Source organism: Chamaea fasciata, unplaced genomic scaffold (genome assembly GCF_029207755.1).
Source record: "Chamaea fasciata isolate MVZ Bird 193981 ecotype frontalis unplaced genomic scaffold, bChaFas1.0.hap1 SCAF_40, whole genome shotgun sequence".
Taxonomy (NCBI): domain Eukaryota; kingdom Metazoa; phylum Chordata; class Aves; order Passeriformes; family Sylviidae; genus Chamaea; species Chamaea fasciata.
Window position 1 is genome coordinate 918,435 of NW_027094125.1, and position 18,191 is coordinate 936,625.

General features: G+C 51.5%; 1 protein-coding gene and 1 pseudogene across 1 annotated transcript in view; one reads left to right on the forward strand and one right to left on the reverse strand.

Moving 5' to 3' along the window:
• LOC136303667 (zinc finger protein 420-like) overlaps nt 1-18,191 on the forward strand; it is a 73,580-nt gene that overhangs the window by 17,410 nt on the left and 37,979 nt on the right. The window lies entirely within an intron of this gene.
• On the reverse strand, nt 9,720-10,267 carry LOC136303631 (olfactory receptor 14J1-like; annotated as a pseudogene).

Here is an 18,191-nt window from a genome sequence, read left to right on the forward strand (position 1 = left end):
AGCTTTCCAGAAGTGAAATGAAAATGGAAAGAAACAATCCAATATGTTTTCCTCTAGTTATTTCTATGCTCCTCTTTTCTATCTTGCACTACATCTTCATCCCATTCATTCCAAATGGATTTCACCTCTATGACCGATCACTTAAGAAGTTTTAGACACTAAAATACTATGAGCTACACACAGTTTGCCTTCCCCCATTTTTGTTGGAAAGCAGTGCTGGAGCCACAAGTGCAGTGCTTGGGTCGAGCACAAATCCTACAGGCAGGGAGTGTGCCCTGACAGTGTGTGACCCTCAGCAGGGACAATGCACAGCAGCGTTGCTGTGCTCGGCTCCCATGGAACCATCCCAGGAGCAGCTGCTGAGGTCAGGAGCCACGGCAGCCACCAGCCTGCTCCAAAGGCCCTTGGCAGGGTGGGCTCCTGGCCTGGCTCTGTGTGCCAGCAGCTGGCAGGGCTGGGTGCAGGGAGCCCAGGGAGGGCACAGAAATGCTGGGCTGAGAAATGCTGGAGGGGACAGCGAGATGGGCGTGTGCAGCCGGCCAGGGCACAGCAGCAGCACGCACAGGGGGCACAGCCTGCAGGACACATGGCCAAGGGCTGGGCAGGGCTGGAAGGGCCACAGGCACCCAGCTCTTTGTCCCCTGGGCTCTGCCAGCGCCTGTGGAGGCCCCACAGAAGGAACTTTCCTTTCAGGGCCTGCACTTTGCTCATCCCTGGCCCCTCCCTGAGGAGGCTGGCTGGGCTTGCAGGTTGATGCCATTTGTCCTTGCTGCCCCTGCCATCCCACTGCCCCACAACCAGCCCCGAGCCAGCCGGGAGGGACAGGCCCTGCTGTGCCAGGCCTGGGCTCAGGGCTTGGCCTTTCTGCTCCCTGCAGCCAAGCCAGGCCTTGCTCAGCATTGCAGTTCCTGCCCCCTCGGGCGGCGCATGGGAGAAAACAACAAACTTCTCAGGAGAGTGGAGAACAAACTTTTAGTCGAAAACTTCAGAGAATGAGATACTTGGAAAATCTTAAAGCAAGATGGAATTACAGTAAATCATTTCACAAAGCACTGACTGATCAAACTCCACCCTGTCCAACTTCCAGTCCTCCAGAATTTGAGAAGAGGAAGTCAGGAGAAGAGAGAGAGGGAGAGAGAGGTCCACAGTTGCCCTTGGATCCAGCGCCATCTCAGCTGCTGGGAGCTCCAGGGACGTGGGACATGTCAATGTCAATGTCACAGCCGTGTCACAGCCTCACCTGCTCTGGTCCCTCTCACAGGTGGGGGTTTTGGGGTGCCAGGGGCTTGGCAGCCACTTTGGGGCTGGAGCAGAGGCTGCCGTGGCTGGGGCTGGGGCAGTGACCGCCCCACCTACGCCGAACTTGCCCTCGCCCCCAAACACACCCTGGAGATGTCTGGGGCCATTCATCATTTCTCTGCTCTCCAGCACTGAGGCAATGGACTCTGGCTGCAGCTCTGAGCTGGTGCCCAAGGCAATCACCCCTGGCAATGGGGCTGCATGGAGCTGCTCTCAGGAACACCCCCCAAGAGCTGGGGAGTGCCCCAAAACCACCTCAGAAACGTGGGATGCACCAAAATCTCTTCAGGAATGCAGAATACACAAAAACTCACTCAGAAATGGGTTACTCCTCCCTTCATCATCCCCAAATTTTGGCTTCTTCATCTCAGACTTCACCACACTCTCCCAATCCCCACTGCAATCCATCCTACCCTTGCTGGACATCAAGATCCCCTTCCCAAGCCCTGTTTCCCCCATTTCACACCTCCAAACCCCCCTCTCCCCAGTCCTGCCCCACCCAATGCCCGTCTCACGCCTCCTGATTTGCATCCCACTTCACCCAAACCCCCTCCAACCCCATTCCACCTTGAGGGGCTGTGGAATCAAGTAATTTTGGGGTGAGATTGAATAGTATTCAGTGGCATTGGCTGGTTTTTAGGTGACAGATCAATCCCTCTTGTCTTTTGTAGTGCCAAGAAAGGGAGACAACTACACGAAATAACCCCCCAAATCCCCTGTATCCACTCAGGTATCTCCCTGAATTCCAGATTCCATTGAAAAACTGCTTAAAAATGAGGCTTTAAATGCCTTTGATGACTTTGTTACTTCTACCCCAATTTTGTGTGTTTTAAAGGGCTGAAGATGAATCAAAAGAAAATTAGGGCCAAAACAAAAGGACCACCAGCCACTCGCCAACATGGATCATAGGGAATGTGGGTCACGAGGGCTCTGCCCTGTGTGGGTCCTCTGATGGGGATAGAATTGGAGCAGTGCATGAAGCTCTTCTCGCTGTTGGGGCACTCACAAGGCTTCCCTTACCGGTGTTTCTGTTGGTGTTGGCTCAAGACAGAGCTGTCGGAGAAACTCTTCCCATACTGGGGACACTCGTAGGGCCTCTCCCCAGTGTGGAAGTGCTGATGGGTAATGAGGTGGGAGTTATGCTTGAAGCCCTTCCTGCAGTCGGGGCAGCGGAAGGGCCTCTCCTCTCTGTGAATCCGCTCATGTACGTGGAGATGGGAGCTGGTCTGAAACCTCTTCCCACACTGGGGACACTGATAGGGCCTCTCCCCGGTGTGGATCCTCTGGTGAACAATCAGGTTGGAGCTGTCTCTGCAGCCCTTCCCACATTCCCCACAGATGTAGGGCCATTCCTCAGTGTGGAGCATCTGGTGGCGGATCAGTTTGGAACTCGTGCTAAAGCTCTTCCCACACTCCAAGCACTTGTAAGGCTTCTCCCCACCATGAAGCTGCTCATGGAAAACCAGCTCCAAGCTCTGGATCGATCTCCGGCCACCTTCCCAACACAGGGAGGGTCTTTCCTCCTCAGAGCACCCTGGGATTGGTTTGGAGCCCCTCCTCCTGCGGGATCTCCGGGGATTTTCCTCCTCATTGGATTCCTGTGCTGTGGAGATGCTCAAAACCGCCTCTTCCACAAGGTTCTGCTGCGGGGATTTGTCCTCCCTGGTCTCCATCCTCAGCTCCTTGTCTGGGGGAGGAAGGACAAGGAGAGGATGGGATTTGCCTCCGTGACAGAGGGAAGGGGAAGCAGATCCTCTCAGTCCATCCCTGGCAGGACGGCAATGGCAGCGGGGTTGTCCTGCAGTCAGGGCCAGGCTGGGTTGGGAGATGGAGCAGGGGAGAGGGAAAAAGGGACACTGACTTCCTCCTCACCTGCCTGGCTGTCCTGGGGCATTTTCCTCTTCCTCACAGACTAAACTATAAAATTTTAAAAAACCTAGAATTGGAGTAGGAAAAAAAAACCCAACTCTGACAGGGACAGAATACAACCTGACACCCTGTTAGTCAGGGTGTTGGTAGCAGTCCAATCAAATCGTGGCTGCAGTCCTCCTGGAGTGACAGATGTGGTTTTCTTGAAGCAGCACTCCTGTAGAAGGCTGTAGTTTTCCTCTGAAGGTCCAGTGGTGGTGTAGATGGGTCTGGTCCTCCTCTGGGAATCCAGTGGAAACAGGCTGCTTCTGATGTTTTCAATGTCAGATTATATCCAGGTAGGAATGCTTGGCTCCTCCCTCTGGGTGGAGCATCTCGCAATGGGATGATGTAATTTTATCAGTGACTCAATGAGACTCAATGGCCCATTAACAGATGATGTGCCCCTGTAGGGAGGATGGGTCGTGGAAGAGATAAAGAAAACCGCCCCACCTTTGTTTAACAGCTGGCTCATTAACAGAAGATATCCTGCAGAGTGATGAGAGATGGGTCATGGAACAATTCTTACTTGGAATCTCCAGCTGGTTTGTTTTCAAACTGCCACACTGGGGAGAAGTGGGACCTTGCTGGGAACTACTGTGAGCAGGTTTAGAGTGACTGGCGTCTGTGAGCAACTGGGCATGACTGGGAGCATGCTGGGAGTTACTGGCATCATATTGGGAGTGACTGGGACTATACTAAGGGCAACTGGAAGAACTGGGAACACACAGGATGAAAGTGAGAGCAACTGGGTGTAACTGAGTGTAACTAAGACCATGCCTGGGGTAAACTAGCTAGCCCAACCCCCACCCAGAGAGGAACCAACATCTCATCGGCCCGCCAAGGCTCTGCCGACACCGGGACCCCCAAAACCACCTCCCGGGGACCCCCCGATGTCCCCCCGGGGGCCATCTGCGGCTCGGCTTTGGAGCGCTGAAAGCTCCAAACATCCTCCCCAAAAAACCTCAAACCCAGGAACAACCCCTTGGATATTTGGGGCGAGCTCCCCCTCCCCGGGCACCTGCGGGATGGGACCGATGGTCCCGGGGGGCTGCGGGTTCGGGTACAGCTGGAGCCACCAGGTGTCTCCTCTCCTCTTCTTCCTCCCGCTTCCCGCTGCCGCTCCACCTCTTCCTCCTTCCCTCATCCTCTTCATCTTCCTTCCCCTTTCCCTGGACATCTCACAGCTTGTGGGAAGAGCAGGGATGGAGCCGGGACAGGTCGGAACATGGCAGGGGGAGGTGCCCTAGAAATGTCATCACTGGGAGCGACTGGTTTTTACTGGGGTCATACAGTGACTGGGATTGTACTGGGTTTGTACTGACATCAGACTGGGATCATACTGGGAGCAGCTGGGCCCATGCCAAGGGAGACTGTGATCACACTGAGGGAGACTGGGATCATACTGGATTCATCCTGGAAGTGAGGAGCCTGCAGGGGGCAATTGTGGCCATGGTGGGGGAAATTGGCATATACTGGGAGTGACTGGGATCATGGTGAGCTTAACCAGGAGCAGCTGGGAGCAACTGGGACAAACTGGAAGTGACTGGGTGCATGCTGGAGATGATTGGGGTCATACTGGCAGTGAGTACAATTAGAGTGAAGCTGAGTGGTTCTGAGACAATGGGATGATGCTGGAAGGAACTGGGGTACTCTGGGGAAGACTGGCACTGACTGGAACAAAAGTGAGGGTGAAAGAGTACAACTGGAACCATGTGGGACAAAACTGGTTCATACTGGCAGTGACTGGGACCACACTGGGCCCATCTGTGGTTCATATTGGGAGGGACGGGACTAATACTGGGGGTACCTGAGAGTGACTGGGAACATACCCTGCACATCATCCCTGTAGTGGGGGTGACTTGGAGCACGATGGGAGCAAATGGCATCATACTGGGACTGATGGGGTTGATCTAGCTGGAGGGAACTGGGACCATACTGTGAGTGATCAGGGGTAACTGGGATTATACTGGGACCAGACTGGGAGTGCTGGCATGTGTCAAGTATCATACTGGAGGTTATTGGGCTCATGCTGGTGTTGAAAGGGGGCAAGTGGGATCACACTTTGGGCTACTGGGAGCAACTCTCCATGAGGCCCTGCTGTGTCACAATGGTCCTTAGGATAGATGAGGCCTCAAAGAGTCACAATGGTCTCCATTGTTCCATGAGGCTGCACTGCTTCAAAATGGCCTCCTTGGGTCCATGATGCCCTGTAGTGTCACAATGTCACTCCTTTCTCACAGTGTCAGAAAGGACCCTTCTTCTCATGGAGCCCTGCGGTGTCACTGTGGTCCCCTTGATTCCATGACGCCCTGCTGTGGTAAAATGACCCCGTGGTTAAACAAGGCCCTCCAGTGTCCCAATGGCCCCTTGGATCCTGTGGCTCCCAAAGAGTCATAAGGGTCTCCATTGTTCCATGAGGCTCTGCAATGTCACAAGGGACCTTTGGTTCCATGAAGCCCGACTGTGAAACAACTGTGTCCTTGGTACCTTCAGAACGGCCCCTCTGTTTCATGGAGCACCACAGTATCAGAATGATCCCCATGGCTCCACAGGGCCCCCCAGTGTAACAATGGACCCTTTGTTCCATGAGGTTCCTCAGGGTCACAAAGGTCTCCTTGGATCCCCAGTGTCACAATGGCCCCTTGGCTGCAAGTGGCCCCGCTGTGTCACAAGGGCTTGTGTCTTGGTTTAGATAGACAGGTATCTGCCAGGAAAGATTGGAGTCTCCCTTGGAATGTACGGGCCCTCCCCGTTTACAATTTATTATAAATTTGCAATTAATAGGCTGTCAGGCAAAGATTTTGGGAATAGGTATAGCAGGTCTTTACTAGGGATATAAAAAAAGACAAATGTTGTGGAACAGAAGAATAAGCAAGCAAGCAAACAAACAAGAAATCCTAGAAAACCCTGACAGAGTCAGAAATACAACCTGACACCCTGTTGTTCAGGGTGTTGGAAACAGTCCAAAGGGAAGCCCTCCTGAAATGGCAGATGTGGTCCTGTTGGAAGCAGAGATGGTGCTGTGGAGACAAGGGTGCAGAGATGGGTCCAGTCTTCCTTCGGGAGTCCCATGGGAACACTGGGATGACTGGTGACACTTGTGAATCCCTTTTATCTAGATGAAAACGGTTTGGCTCGTCCTCCCTGGGTAGAGCATCTCACAATGGGATGATGTAATGTGTCATGTCATTGGTGAGCTTTAATGGCCCATTAACAAAAGATATCCTCACGGAGGGAATGGGAGGGTGAGCAGAGATAAGGAACAATGACCCACTTTGTTTTAACAGCTGGCTTGTTATCAGAAAGGTGATTGCACACTCCCTCCTGGAGTTACAACATATAAAGTAAAAACACCTCCCCAAGTGGATTTCACCAGATGGAATCGAATATTTTTTTTTCCTTTTTGGTTACAAAACCCAAGACAGCTTGTGGTTCCATGAGGCTGCAGAGTGTCACTATGGACCTCTGGTTCCCTGAAGCCTTGCTGTGTCACAATGGACTTCTGGTTCCGTGAGCTGTCATGTTATCAACAACGGCCTCCTTGGTTCTGCAGTGTCACCATGGATCCTTTGTTCCATGAAGTTTCTCAGAGTCACCATGGACTTCTTGGCTCTGTGAGGCCCTGCTGTGTCACAATGGCCCCTTGGTTCCATGAGGCCTTTCTCTTCTGTCACAATGGACTTTTGATTCCATGAGTTTCCATAGTCCCACAATGATCTGCAGCATCAGTTCCATGTGGCCACACTGTGTCAAAACGGATTTTGGTTCTGTTGGGGGTTAGGTTTGTTCCTTCTTTCTCTAAAGAATTTTTTCCCCATAAGTTACCAAGGAGACCAAGTGTTGGATACTTGAGAGTACTTAACCAAAACAAAGAGGTGGACAAAGGTGGAAGGGGGGGATAACGCAGGTAAAAGACAGAGCTTGAGGCAGCTGTGGGCTTTTCTTTTTCCAGCGTTCAGGGAGGGAGAGAACGGCTGTTGCTGGCTGGAAGAGTTTCACTGTGGCCAAAGGGATCCAGTCCTGGGAAATCTACTATCACCGGTTCGGCCTGAATCCTGAGTTTTCTCTGCCACTCGCGGGAGCTGGGCCGCTTTCTGCCTCGCCTTCGGCTCCTTCGGCGCTGCTCCTCTTGCTGCAGCGTGACCCTGCACCCCCTGCGCTGCCGGGACATCCTGCCCCTGCCTGCCGAGACACCCTGCCATCCCAGCTACCAGCCCGGGACTTTTCCACTGTTTCAGCTTGGTGCTCTGAGGATCCTGCAGGGACACCGAAACCAAACTGCCCTGGGTTTTGTGAAACAAAGCCCTCAAGGTTCTTGGTACTGTTGTCGTTTGTTATTAATGCTGTAGTTGTTTGGTGGGGGTTTTTTTTGTGTTTGTTTGCTTTGTAATACATACTAGTAAAGAACTGCTATTCCTATTTCCCAACTCTTTGCCAAAGAGCCTCTGATTGTAATTTATAATTGAAAAAGAAAATAAAAGGGGGGGGGGGGGGGTTTACACTCTCCATCCCAAAGGAAACTGCAGTTGTTTTTTTTATTGCCTGGCAGATACCTGTCTTCCCAAACCAAGACAGGTTCCATGCAATCCCACTGTGGCAAAATGTCCCCTTGATTCCATTGGATTCTGCAGTGTCCCAATGGACCCTTTGTTCCACCAGGTTCTAGTGTCACAGTTGACTCCTTGGGTCCGTGAGGCCGTTCTCCAAAATATCAGAATAAGACTCCTTAATACTAAAATGGTGTTAAAGAGGGCATCATTTATTCAGGGCTGAGATCCAGCAGGGGATAACACCAAACCTTATGTGGATACGTGATTCTAAGTGTGCTGCTTATATACATTTGCTAAATGTGTATTTCAGTTTACGCATTTTCATAAAACCCACCCCAAGTTACCAGTTTCAGTCCGTGCTTATTCTATCACTGCACCCGTGAGCCAGATTTCTTCTTCTTTTGTCACCATCCCTGCTGGGAAAGCAGCCCCTCAATGCCTTGTTTCTCTGCTGAATTTTCACAGGCACAGAAAAAATTGAATTAACCCTTTTGGCATCAAGCCCAAGGCTTTGTGTGCCCAGGCAGAGGCAGGCAGGACACAGAGCTGTCAGCAAAGGAAGGGCCCAGCCAGGTGGGGCAGCCGGGGGGTGACGACAGCCTGCAGGGACAGAGGCGCAGGGCAGGGACACCGTGGGACAGCCTGGGCTGCACAGGGCACAGGGATGGGCAGCAGCTGCAAGGCCCTGACAGAGCCAACTCCTGCAGCACTCTGCCCATGGCTGCTGGGCCTGGGCCTGAGGCCAGCAGGGGACAAGTGACCCTTGCAGCCCTGGGGCCTCATTGCCTCCCTGTCCCTGCTCAGCAGCCTGGCAGGGGCTGCCCCATGGTGCTGCCCTTGGCATTGCACATCCCCACATCCCAGTGGCCCTAGAAGAGCCCTGAGCACTGAGGGAGGGACAGGATCTGCCTTGCCAGGGGCTGGGGCTCAGGCCTTGGCCTTTTGGATTCATGGAACTCATCCAGGTTTGCTCAGCACCAGAGACACCTTTGCCTTGTGTGTCCCTACTTGTCATCACTGCTTGCAGTGTTGTGCTCTAACTAAAACCTGAGGACACTTTCTCAGTCCTGTCCCCCAGTGAGACTCCTTTAAACGATAAGAATCTTCAGTGTTTCAATTTCACTTTGAATTCTTGAGAAGTTTTTTCAGCACACTCTGAAGGGCTGAGTCTGATGTAAACAGCACCAAAGCCCCGAGAGGGTCACATTGAAGTCCTTGTGCTGTGTCTGTGCTGCTGAGCTGGGCCGGGCTCCTGGCACAGAGGCAGCTCCTGGCAGGGGCAGCGCTGCAGAGAGACAACTCTGTCCAGGAGCAGCCCCTGCGCACAGCACAACAGGGCTGGGGCACTGCCAGGGCACCTCAGGGACACGAGCAGGGCGCAGACAGAGCTCACAGGGGCTCAGCACTGGCAGGGGCTTTGTGCTGTCCCAGAGGGGGCTGTGCCACAGTGGCACCTCTGTGGCTGTGTCACAGAGCCACAGAGCAGGTGAGATGTCAGAAAGGGGCTGTGTGACAGCACAGAGTGGGTTGTGTGAGGTCACAGATTGGGCTATGACATCTCGGAGTTTGTTGTGTGAGGTCATCGAGCAGCTACAGCATCACAGATGGCAGTGTGTGACATTGCAGAGCTGGCTGTGACATCATGCTGTGGCTTTAATACATCATAGAGTGGGGTGTGAGGTCATAGAGTGTGCTGTGACATTACAGGGTGACTGTATGGCATTACTGCAAGGGTTGTGTGGCATCACTGAATGGGTTGTGACATCACAGAGCTAGCTGTGACTTCACAGAAGGTGTCTCTGTGACATCAGAGAGTGGATTGTGACATCACAAAGCAGTAACACTAGAAAAAGAATAAGGAAAGATCCCAATGAAAAAATGGGCAAATAGGAAAATAATGTCCAAGATTACATTCTGAGTTACATTCTGAAGGTTCTGGAGCAGGAAAGAAGGAGTTTATTACTTCTGAAAAGATCCAGGCATCATTTTCCTCAGGCCATCCTTGAGCTCCTGCTTCCTCATGCTGTAGATGAGGGGGTTCAGGGCTGGAGACACCACTGAGTACAGAACTGGCAGGGACAGATCCAGGGATGGGGAGGAGATTGAGGGGGGCTTCAGGTAGGCAAATGTGCCAGTGCTGATGAACAGGAGAGCACGGCCAGGTGAGGGAGGAAGGTAGAAAAGGCTTTGTGCCTAGCCTGCTCAGAGGGGATCCTCAGCACGGCCCTGAAGATCTCCACATAGGAGAAAACAATGAACACAAAACAACACAATCCTAAACAGATGGAAAATGCAATGAGTCCAACTTCCCTGAGGTAGTAGTTAGAGCAGGAGAGCTTGAGGATGTGTGGGATTTCACAGAAGAACTGGCCCAGGGCATTGCCCTGGCACAGGGACAGGGAAAATGTATTGGCTGTGTGCAGCAGAGCATGGAGAAAGGCACTGGCCCAGGCAGCTGCTGCCATGTGAGCACAAGCTCTGCTGCCCAGGAGGGTCCCGTAGTGCAGGGGTTTGCAGATGGACACGTAGCGGTCGTAGCACATGATGGTCAAGAGGAAATACTCTGCTGAGATGAAGAAAAGAAAGAAAAAGAGCTGTGCAGCAAATCCTGCGTAGGAGATGGTCCCGGTGTCCTAGAGGGAATTGTGCATGGCTTTGGGGACAGTGGTGCAGATGGAGCCCAGGTCGCTGAGGGCCACGTTGAGCAGGATAAAGAACATGGGGCTGTGCAGTTGGTGGCCGCAGGCTACGGCGCTGATGACAAGGCCGTGGCTCAGGAGGGCAGCCAGGGAGATGCTCAGGAAGGGGCAGAAGTGCAGGAGCTGCAGCTGTCGCGTGTCTGCCAATGCCAGCAGGAGGAAGTGGCTGATGGAGCTGCTGTTGGACATTTGCTGTGGCTGCATATGGGGGCATGTTCATGGATAAAGGGCAGTGACAAGTCAGGACTGGCTGCTTTGAGCCAAACTTGTGCCATTCTCTGTAGCCTGTCCTGCTGGTGTTGGTGTCTTTGGTGCTGACCCTGTCTGCTGACAAAACAGCAACACATTCGCTTAAGAGCTGGACTAGGTCGGTGCAAAAGATGGCGGCCAGGGCTGTGGCAGCCACACACAAGATGGCGGCCAGAGCTGGAGAACCACACACAAGATGGCGGCCAGGGCCGGAGAACCACACACAAGATGGCGGCTGGGGCCGGGCTGCCAGGGCGGCTGATCTCACTAGGAGGCGCAGCCTCAGCCCTCTGGCTGCCATCCTGTGTGGGGCAGGCAGAGCCCCCCTTCAGTGTCTGTTGAAATGGACATTAACGGACACCCGGGAAAAGGACACGGTTTGGCACCTTTGGTCTGTGCACACAAACATAGACCAGCCAGTTTGGAACGGTGGCTGGCAGTGTTTTGATGTCAAGTCAATTCAAATAGGTGAAAATAGAAAGAAACTCCTAGCACTGAACATTTTAAAATAAAAACTTCTCTTTTTTTTTCTTTTTTTTTTTCTAAAAGAGGGCTAAAAGCACTTCTTGTGCACATGGACTTCAATTAGCATCAAGCAGCATCACAAGTGGTTTCATCCAGGCAGGAGTCACAGTGACTGTGAGGTGATGAAAACGGAGATGGGATCTGCTTGAGATGGATGGTGCAGCGGCTGCTCACCTGCGACGTGTATCCCTCAGGGTGCCTATTTCTTTAGAACACTATGAAGACTAGAGAGAATTGAAAGTCCACTGCAGTTTAGGTTGTTCTTCATGAGATTGTTCAAGTTCAGCACAGCCATTCTGTTCAGCAGACACACGGGCAGGGGCTTCTTGGAGCGCTGCTCTGGCACTCATTCTTTGGAGGAGGGGATTGCAGGAAAGAAGAAAAGAAGCTCATCAACTACTGAAGAGGAAGAGTCACTGACAGGAAGCAGTGAGTTAAGAAATGTGAGGGGAAAAAAGGCAGAAAACATGAGGTGACAAGTGTGAGAAATGGGAGTGGAAAAAGGAGGGAAGTGTGAGGGAAGAAAAGAGTAGGAAACCTGTGTGAGAAAGGGTGAGAAAACTGAGGGGAAAATGGTGAAGATGTGAGTGAAAATAGGAGAGGAAGGTGAGAGGAGGAAAAGGCAGGACATATGATGGGAAAATTCTAAGAAACGTGATCAGGAAAGGCTGAAAAACATAGGGGACAAAATGGAGGGAAATGTGAGGGGAAGAGAGTGAGAAAATTACTGGCAGAGAGAGAGAAACAGGCAGCAAATGTGAGGGGAACATTGTGAGAATCCTGAGGGGAAAAGAGTGAGAAACCAGAGGGCAGAAAAAGGCAGAAAAGATTAGGGGGAAAAAAGGGTGGGAAGTTGGATGGCAAAAGTGGCAGAAAACAGGAGTGAAAAAAGGGCAGAAAATGCTAGAGGAAAAGTATAAGCAACATGAGGGGGAAAGAATGATAAATGTGAGGGGAAAAGTGGGAGAAATGTAAGAGGGAAAGCCTGGGAAACATGAGGGCAAAAGTGAGAAACATGAGGAGACAACTTGGAGAAAAATGACTGAGGAAAGGAGAAAAGCATGAGGGGAGAAAAGGGCAGGATAAGTGAGGGGAAAATTGTGAGAATCGTGAGAGAACAAAAAGGCAGGAAAAAGTGGGAAGCTGGGGAAATGTGAGAGGCAAAGTGTGAGGAAAGTGAGCTGAAAAGGGTGCAGAAAATAAGTAAAACTTGGGAGGCAAACATGACAGGAAAACTGTGAGACTCGGGAGGGGGGAAGGGGTGGAAATGTGAGAGGGAAAAGAACAGGAAATGTGAAGGGAGAAAAGGAGAGAAGGCAGTATTGGCATAACAGCTGAAATAATTCCTAACACATTCCCCCATGCATTTGCCCATTTATTGCACTAGCCCAGGGCTTCTCTGTATGTCCGTCTCCCCCTGTGCCTTGATTCCTGTTTGGAAGCAGTAGAAGTGCAGGATGTGCCCACCAGCAGAAGCTGCTCCAGGCTGGGAAGGGGCCAGGTGGTGCTGATTTCCAGAGGCTTCTGTGTCCCAGGTGAGGCCAAGGCAGGAGTGCGTTGAAAGGTGCTGCTGCTGCTCCTCTGTGCCAGAGAGGCCTGGCTGGGCAGGGCACGGCGCCCACCGCACTGCGGGCTCTTTCTCCTGCCACAGCTGGGCACACCTGGCAACAAATCATGATGACTTGTGGGGAAACCAAGGGGTTTGTGGAGGCTGCATTGCTCTGCACACACGCCGGCCACCTGCAGCACAGAGCTTTGGCCCCCAGAAAGGTAAACCCGAGGGGAACAGCTGGAAAAGGTTTCATTTTCACCTGTCAATAGATGACTTTATTTCAGTGCTGGGTGCGTGGGGAATCACTTTCCTAACACGTGCTCAGCCAGAAATCTCACCTACTCATTTGTAACCATGGAAATAAGACCGACTCATTACTCATTACTCAAACTCACAGGCTAAACATTCCCTCAAATTAGTTGACATATTTAAATCACTTCTCAGAAGTTACCGACAGGAGAGTAGGGCTCTCTTGAGAGTCTCGGGTGGTCATCTGGGGAACATCCCATTCCTGCAATTCTCCTCTGATGCTCAAGAGCCTCCTACAACCACTCTTTTCCCCTTGAATGCATTCCAGCTACCTTCTTAGGAAGACTACTCTATTCTCAAGGCTAAGGTAGCCACTTGCACACATTAATCACTGCACTGAGGGAATAGAGGGCTCAACACTCTGTTAATGCAAAGGGAATTCACAATTTGGTACAGTTCAACATTTTCTCAAAACCTGCCTTCTCTGGGAATTGCTCACAAGCATTTCTTTAATTCACCTTGAAAATGTTTTTGCTGACTGAAGCCAGAGTGTGTCTTTCCTTCAGCAATTCAGAAGAAAAACACAAACTGCCTACTGAAACCCTTCTGCTCCCTTCCAAATCAGTTCACTGCTCAAGCACGAGCCACAGGCTCATGCCCGATTCTCTCAGTGAGATAGGATATAATATTTTGCTGCAGCTTAAGAATTATTGGAAGAAAGAATAAAAGCTGTTGGTTCTTGGTGTTGTTATTTAGGGTTTGGATTTGTTCTAGTTAATTTGTTGGGTGCTGCTGTGAGCTGGGAGAGGGGCCAGCTTGAAGACCAGACCAAAAGGGAAGTAGGAGAAGAGGAGAGGGGACAGAAAAGGAGGCGGTGGGGACAGAATACAAGTTTCCTATTACCCAGCCAAAGGGAAAGGGGACACGGTTCGCCCTGGGCTGGGAAAGGCAATAAAAAGCAGCATTCTGTGTGAGTGTGTGTTGTGTGTGTGTGTTGTGTGTGTGTTTGGCTCTTGGGAGAGGGAGATACACACCCAGCTCAGGTGAATCCTTACTAAGAAACAGTTCTCTTTGGCTTTGATGACTTTGTCTCCCCATCAAATTTCATCTAAGAGTTGGCTCCTCTCTAACACCTCTCTCCCAGCAGCTCAGGGCTGTATTGCGCAGTGCTTGCTGTGTGCCAGACAGCACAAGGAGGGCTGGCCTGGTGCCCCTGAATATTTCTGCAGAACACTCTGCATTTCGCCCCTTTGCTCTGGCTCAGTGTACAACTCCAGCACTGCAGGCACTTTCTCCCAGAGCCGTGTGAGGCCCTGGCTCCTGCAGATGTGACCTGACAAGCTGTCCCTGCCTCCCGCTGGCCTCGGTTCCCCCGGCAGAAGCACCGTGCCTGAAGGAGGCTGCCCTGTGCCGGAGCCTGCGGAGCAGCCCGGCTCCCTCCCCTGTGCCCAGAGCGCTGCACACACTGCTCGCCTTGGCCAGGAGTTACAGGGCAGCCGGCACAAGGGTGGCAATCCTCAGCCAGGCCTGCAGCCCTCTGCTGTGGTTTGCCTTTCTCGCCTCCTGTGCACACTCTGGACAGCCGATGGCACCAGTCTGTGCTGTGCCCAGCACGGCCACGCTTCCCCTCGGGAGAGCCTTCCCCACTTTCCAACTGTACCAAAGAAGCCATCAATGTCACTCTCCACCTCTAAGAGAAAACTGACAGTTCAGAAGAAAATATTGAGCTTTCTCAGAGGCTCAGAAGGAGGGGAATCATTCCTATGCGACTATCCTCCTCCACTGTCCTAGCTGCAATCCTTCTCTACAGTCCTAACTACAGTCCTATTCTACAATCCTTCTCTCTACTGCTCTTGGAGAAAACAGTTCAAAGGGCATTGTCGCCATCTTGTCTCCTTCTTCCACTCTTTCACTGAACTGATCAGTGGCACCAGGCTGGACACAGGCTTGGCTGATGTTACAAATGGGTGCTGCACAAAGAAAAAAAAAAACAAGAATGAACCATTACTTTCCAAGCTAAGAGCCGCAAAGGCAGGGCAATATTTTTAAAAGGAAGAGGAGATTGAATCAGAGTAGGTCTAAGGAGCAACACTGGGGCCACATTGGCATGGCTTGCTGCAAGAGCTGCTAAGTGCCCCAGGCCTGGAAATATCTCAGGTCTGAGCATCCTGATCTCTTTAAAGAGCTCCCTGGTCATATTGCAGGGCACTTGGACCAGATGAGCTTTACAGGTCCCTGCCAGTCCAGCCCAGTCTAGGATTCCTGGCTGTTTTCATTTGAACAGCACCAAGAGTGGAGGTGAGGAGGAGGAGGCTCATCTGATGCCTGGCAGTTCAGTGCAGGAGGAGCCCATCCCTGGGACACTGTTTCCCCTGCAGCCCCTTGGCATTTTACCTGCAGCAGCTCCTTGGCAGACCAGCGCTGCGCCTCGTCTCTCTGCAGGCAGCACCTCAGGAAGTCACGCAGAAAAGGGGAGCAGAGCTTGGGCTGCTGCAGCTTTGGGATCCCTTTGGTGGCTAGCAGTTGACCCTGGAGAAAAAGGAAACACGAGTTTCTCACCTGCTTCTTTCAAGTCTGGAACTGCTCTCCTAGATCCCATTGTTGAAGCTGCACTCTTCAGTGACAATTTCTGCCGTGGCACAGAGGCAGAGACGACTTTCCTGGACCAACAAAACACCCAAAGCCCAATGCAGCCACAGCTTTTCCAGCAGATCTTGCCTTGGCAGTTGATTTCATTGACTGACCTTGTTAGTGGAAACAATATCAGCAAAAGCAGGTTTCCTTCTCTGAGGATTCACCTGAGCAGCTTGACAGGCTATTTGGAAGAGGGACTTTGCTCTACTAACTCACTCTACTATTTCCAAAGATAATTACATGAAAAGCATCTCTGCAGCGCTTGTTGGTCCCTTAAGCACAGCTGCCATCAAACAAAAGTCATCAAGCTTTTTTCTTGGTTCTTGAAAACAATGGGAATTGCAAGCAAAGAAAGGAAATCCCTCAGTTATTCCTCAGGTAAGGAAACAAACATTTGGAATCTCATCTTCCACACAGACACATGAAGATGCACGCACAACTGTCTTGGGACGAAAATGCCTCTTTGGGCACACAGGAAACACCTGCACCTCCGTCTCTCATCAGACTGGAAATTTCAGCTTCCCTTATGCAGCAAAAGGAAAATTTTGGTGGTCAAAGCAGCAGATGGAGAAACGCCATCCATGTGGTAGCCCTCTGCTCATTTGGACACTCAAGTCAATGCATTAATGGTATGGCCATCCTAGAAAGTGCCAGGAAACAAAGGGGTGGGTTTGGCAGGCTCTCCACATGGCCAGGTTTCATCTTGGTGACATGGAGGTGGCGGCTTGGGTTAGGAAAGAAAGACGGTCACTAAGTGTTTCAGCAGCACCGCACAAGAAGCACAACAGACTCTGTGGCCTTCACACCCTCTAGTCAAGGTTTCAGGCGAATTTCCCTGTGAGAAGAACGGGGATGCACTTCTTCTCTCCAAACCACTGTTTTATAAACTTTCTTGGGTTTGGGTTACTTTCCTTCATTTCAGGAAAGATAACACCACTTCTAAGATGCTTGTTTGCTGTTATTAGGGCCATCTACAAAGCCAAAAGAGCTGGAACGACTTCTAAGCCAAAGCCAAATGTTGCCTGAGAAGGGAGATTGTTTGCGTGGGCTAAGGCTTGAGTTCCCCCACGGATGCAACCAAAACTCCAGCAGATGCTGATGTGCTGCAGGGACATTTTCAGAAAGGGACTGTGGTGGAAGTAGTTCTTCCAGCAGATGGCAATGGCATTTTTTCCAGTGGCACACAAAACGTGGGATGGGGGAGAAAGACAGTGGGATCAGAGAGTATTTACACCTTACCGAGGCACAATTTTTCTTCCAGTAAGGAGGTTCTCCTTCCACCATTTCAATGGCCACAATTCCCAAAGACCATATGTCCACTTTGGGGCCATAGGGTTCACCGTTCACTTCAGGTGCCCTCCACCGAAGAGTCCCGACCACCGATCTCCGTCTACTCTGCCCAGGGGTGAGTTGAGCAGAGAGGCCAAAATCAGCTGGGGAGAAAGCAAAAGACTGTTTTTATTTGAATCCTGTGCAATTAGGAAAGCAAGCAAAAGAATTTCCCGGTAGAAGTTTGAGGATGTGCTCTTGAATCTCCTGGACAGCTGTCCCTGCTCTGTTTCCTCAGGACTTTAGCCAAGGAAATATGGCACTGGCTGCTTCAAAAATCCCCACATTTTTTACACTGCCTCCAGCAGGGGCTTTTCAAACTTTAGACATGTAGCTCCCTCCCTCTGGAAGGGACACACACAGAGCAATGCCACTGTGGACTGCTCGTTCCTTGCCATAGGTCTGTGCACGTTGCCACCGTGTGGTCAGTTCACAGCAGGGCTCCCTGCACTGCCACCAGCACCATTTTGGGGGGGCTGGCACTCACTCAAAAGCAGCCCCACAGCCCACATATCCCTGGAACGCTGCACCTGACCAAGAATATACTGACCCAGCTTGACAGAGCCATCGGTTTTGAGAAGGATGTTGGAACTCTTCAAATCTCTGTGCATCACATGGTTGGCGTGGAGAAAATGCAGTCCTTGCAGGCACTGAGAGAGAAACCAGAAACAGGAGGGCAAAAATCAGTGATGTGATTTCATCACACAAGAAAGGAAACAGCTCTCCAAGATTCCCTCTCCAGGGGAATGAGGAGTAATGGCAGAACACAGTGCCATTGAGGGGAAGAGCTCGCTGCTCCAACACAGGCAGGGCAGCACCTTTCTAAAGAAAGGCATGTCAGCTTGTCAAAGAGCAACAGCAACTGCTGGTGTAGACTCTGCCCTGCAAACCAGCCAGGATGACTGCTGCTGAAGTCGATGTGCTCAGAAGTAAAGAGCATTCTGGCTGCACTGCTAACCTTTCCAGCTGAGGACTGAGAGAAATGACTCTCTCTTTCTTTGCTGTTCCTTTCAAATGCTACCACCACCACCTTTGCTTTTACAGGCAAGGAATGCAGTGCCAACAGGCCAAAGTTTAGAGAGGCAAGATGGAGAAGAGCAAATACAAGAGCCAGAGTGAGAATGCAACAGCAGGAGAGAAGAGGACAAGAACAGAGTCCAGTGAGTGCAGGGACACTGGCAGGCAGTTCACTTG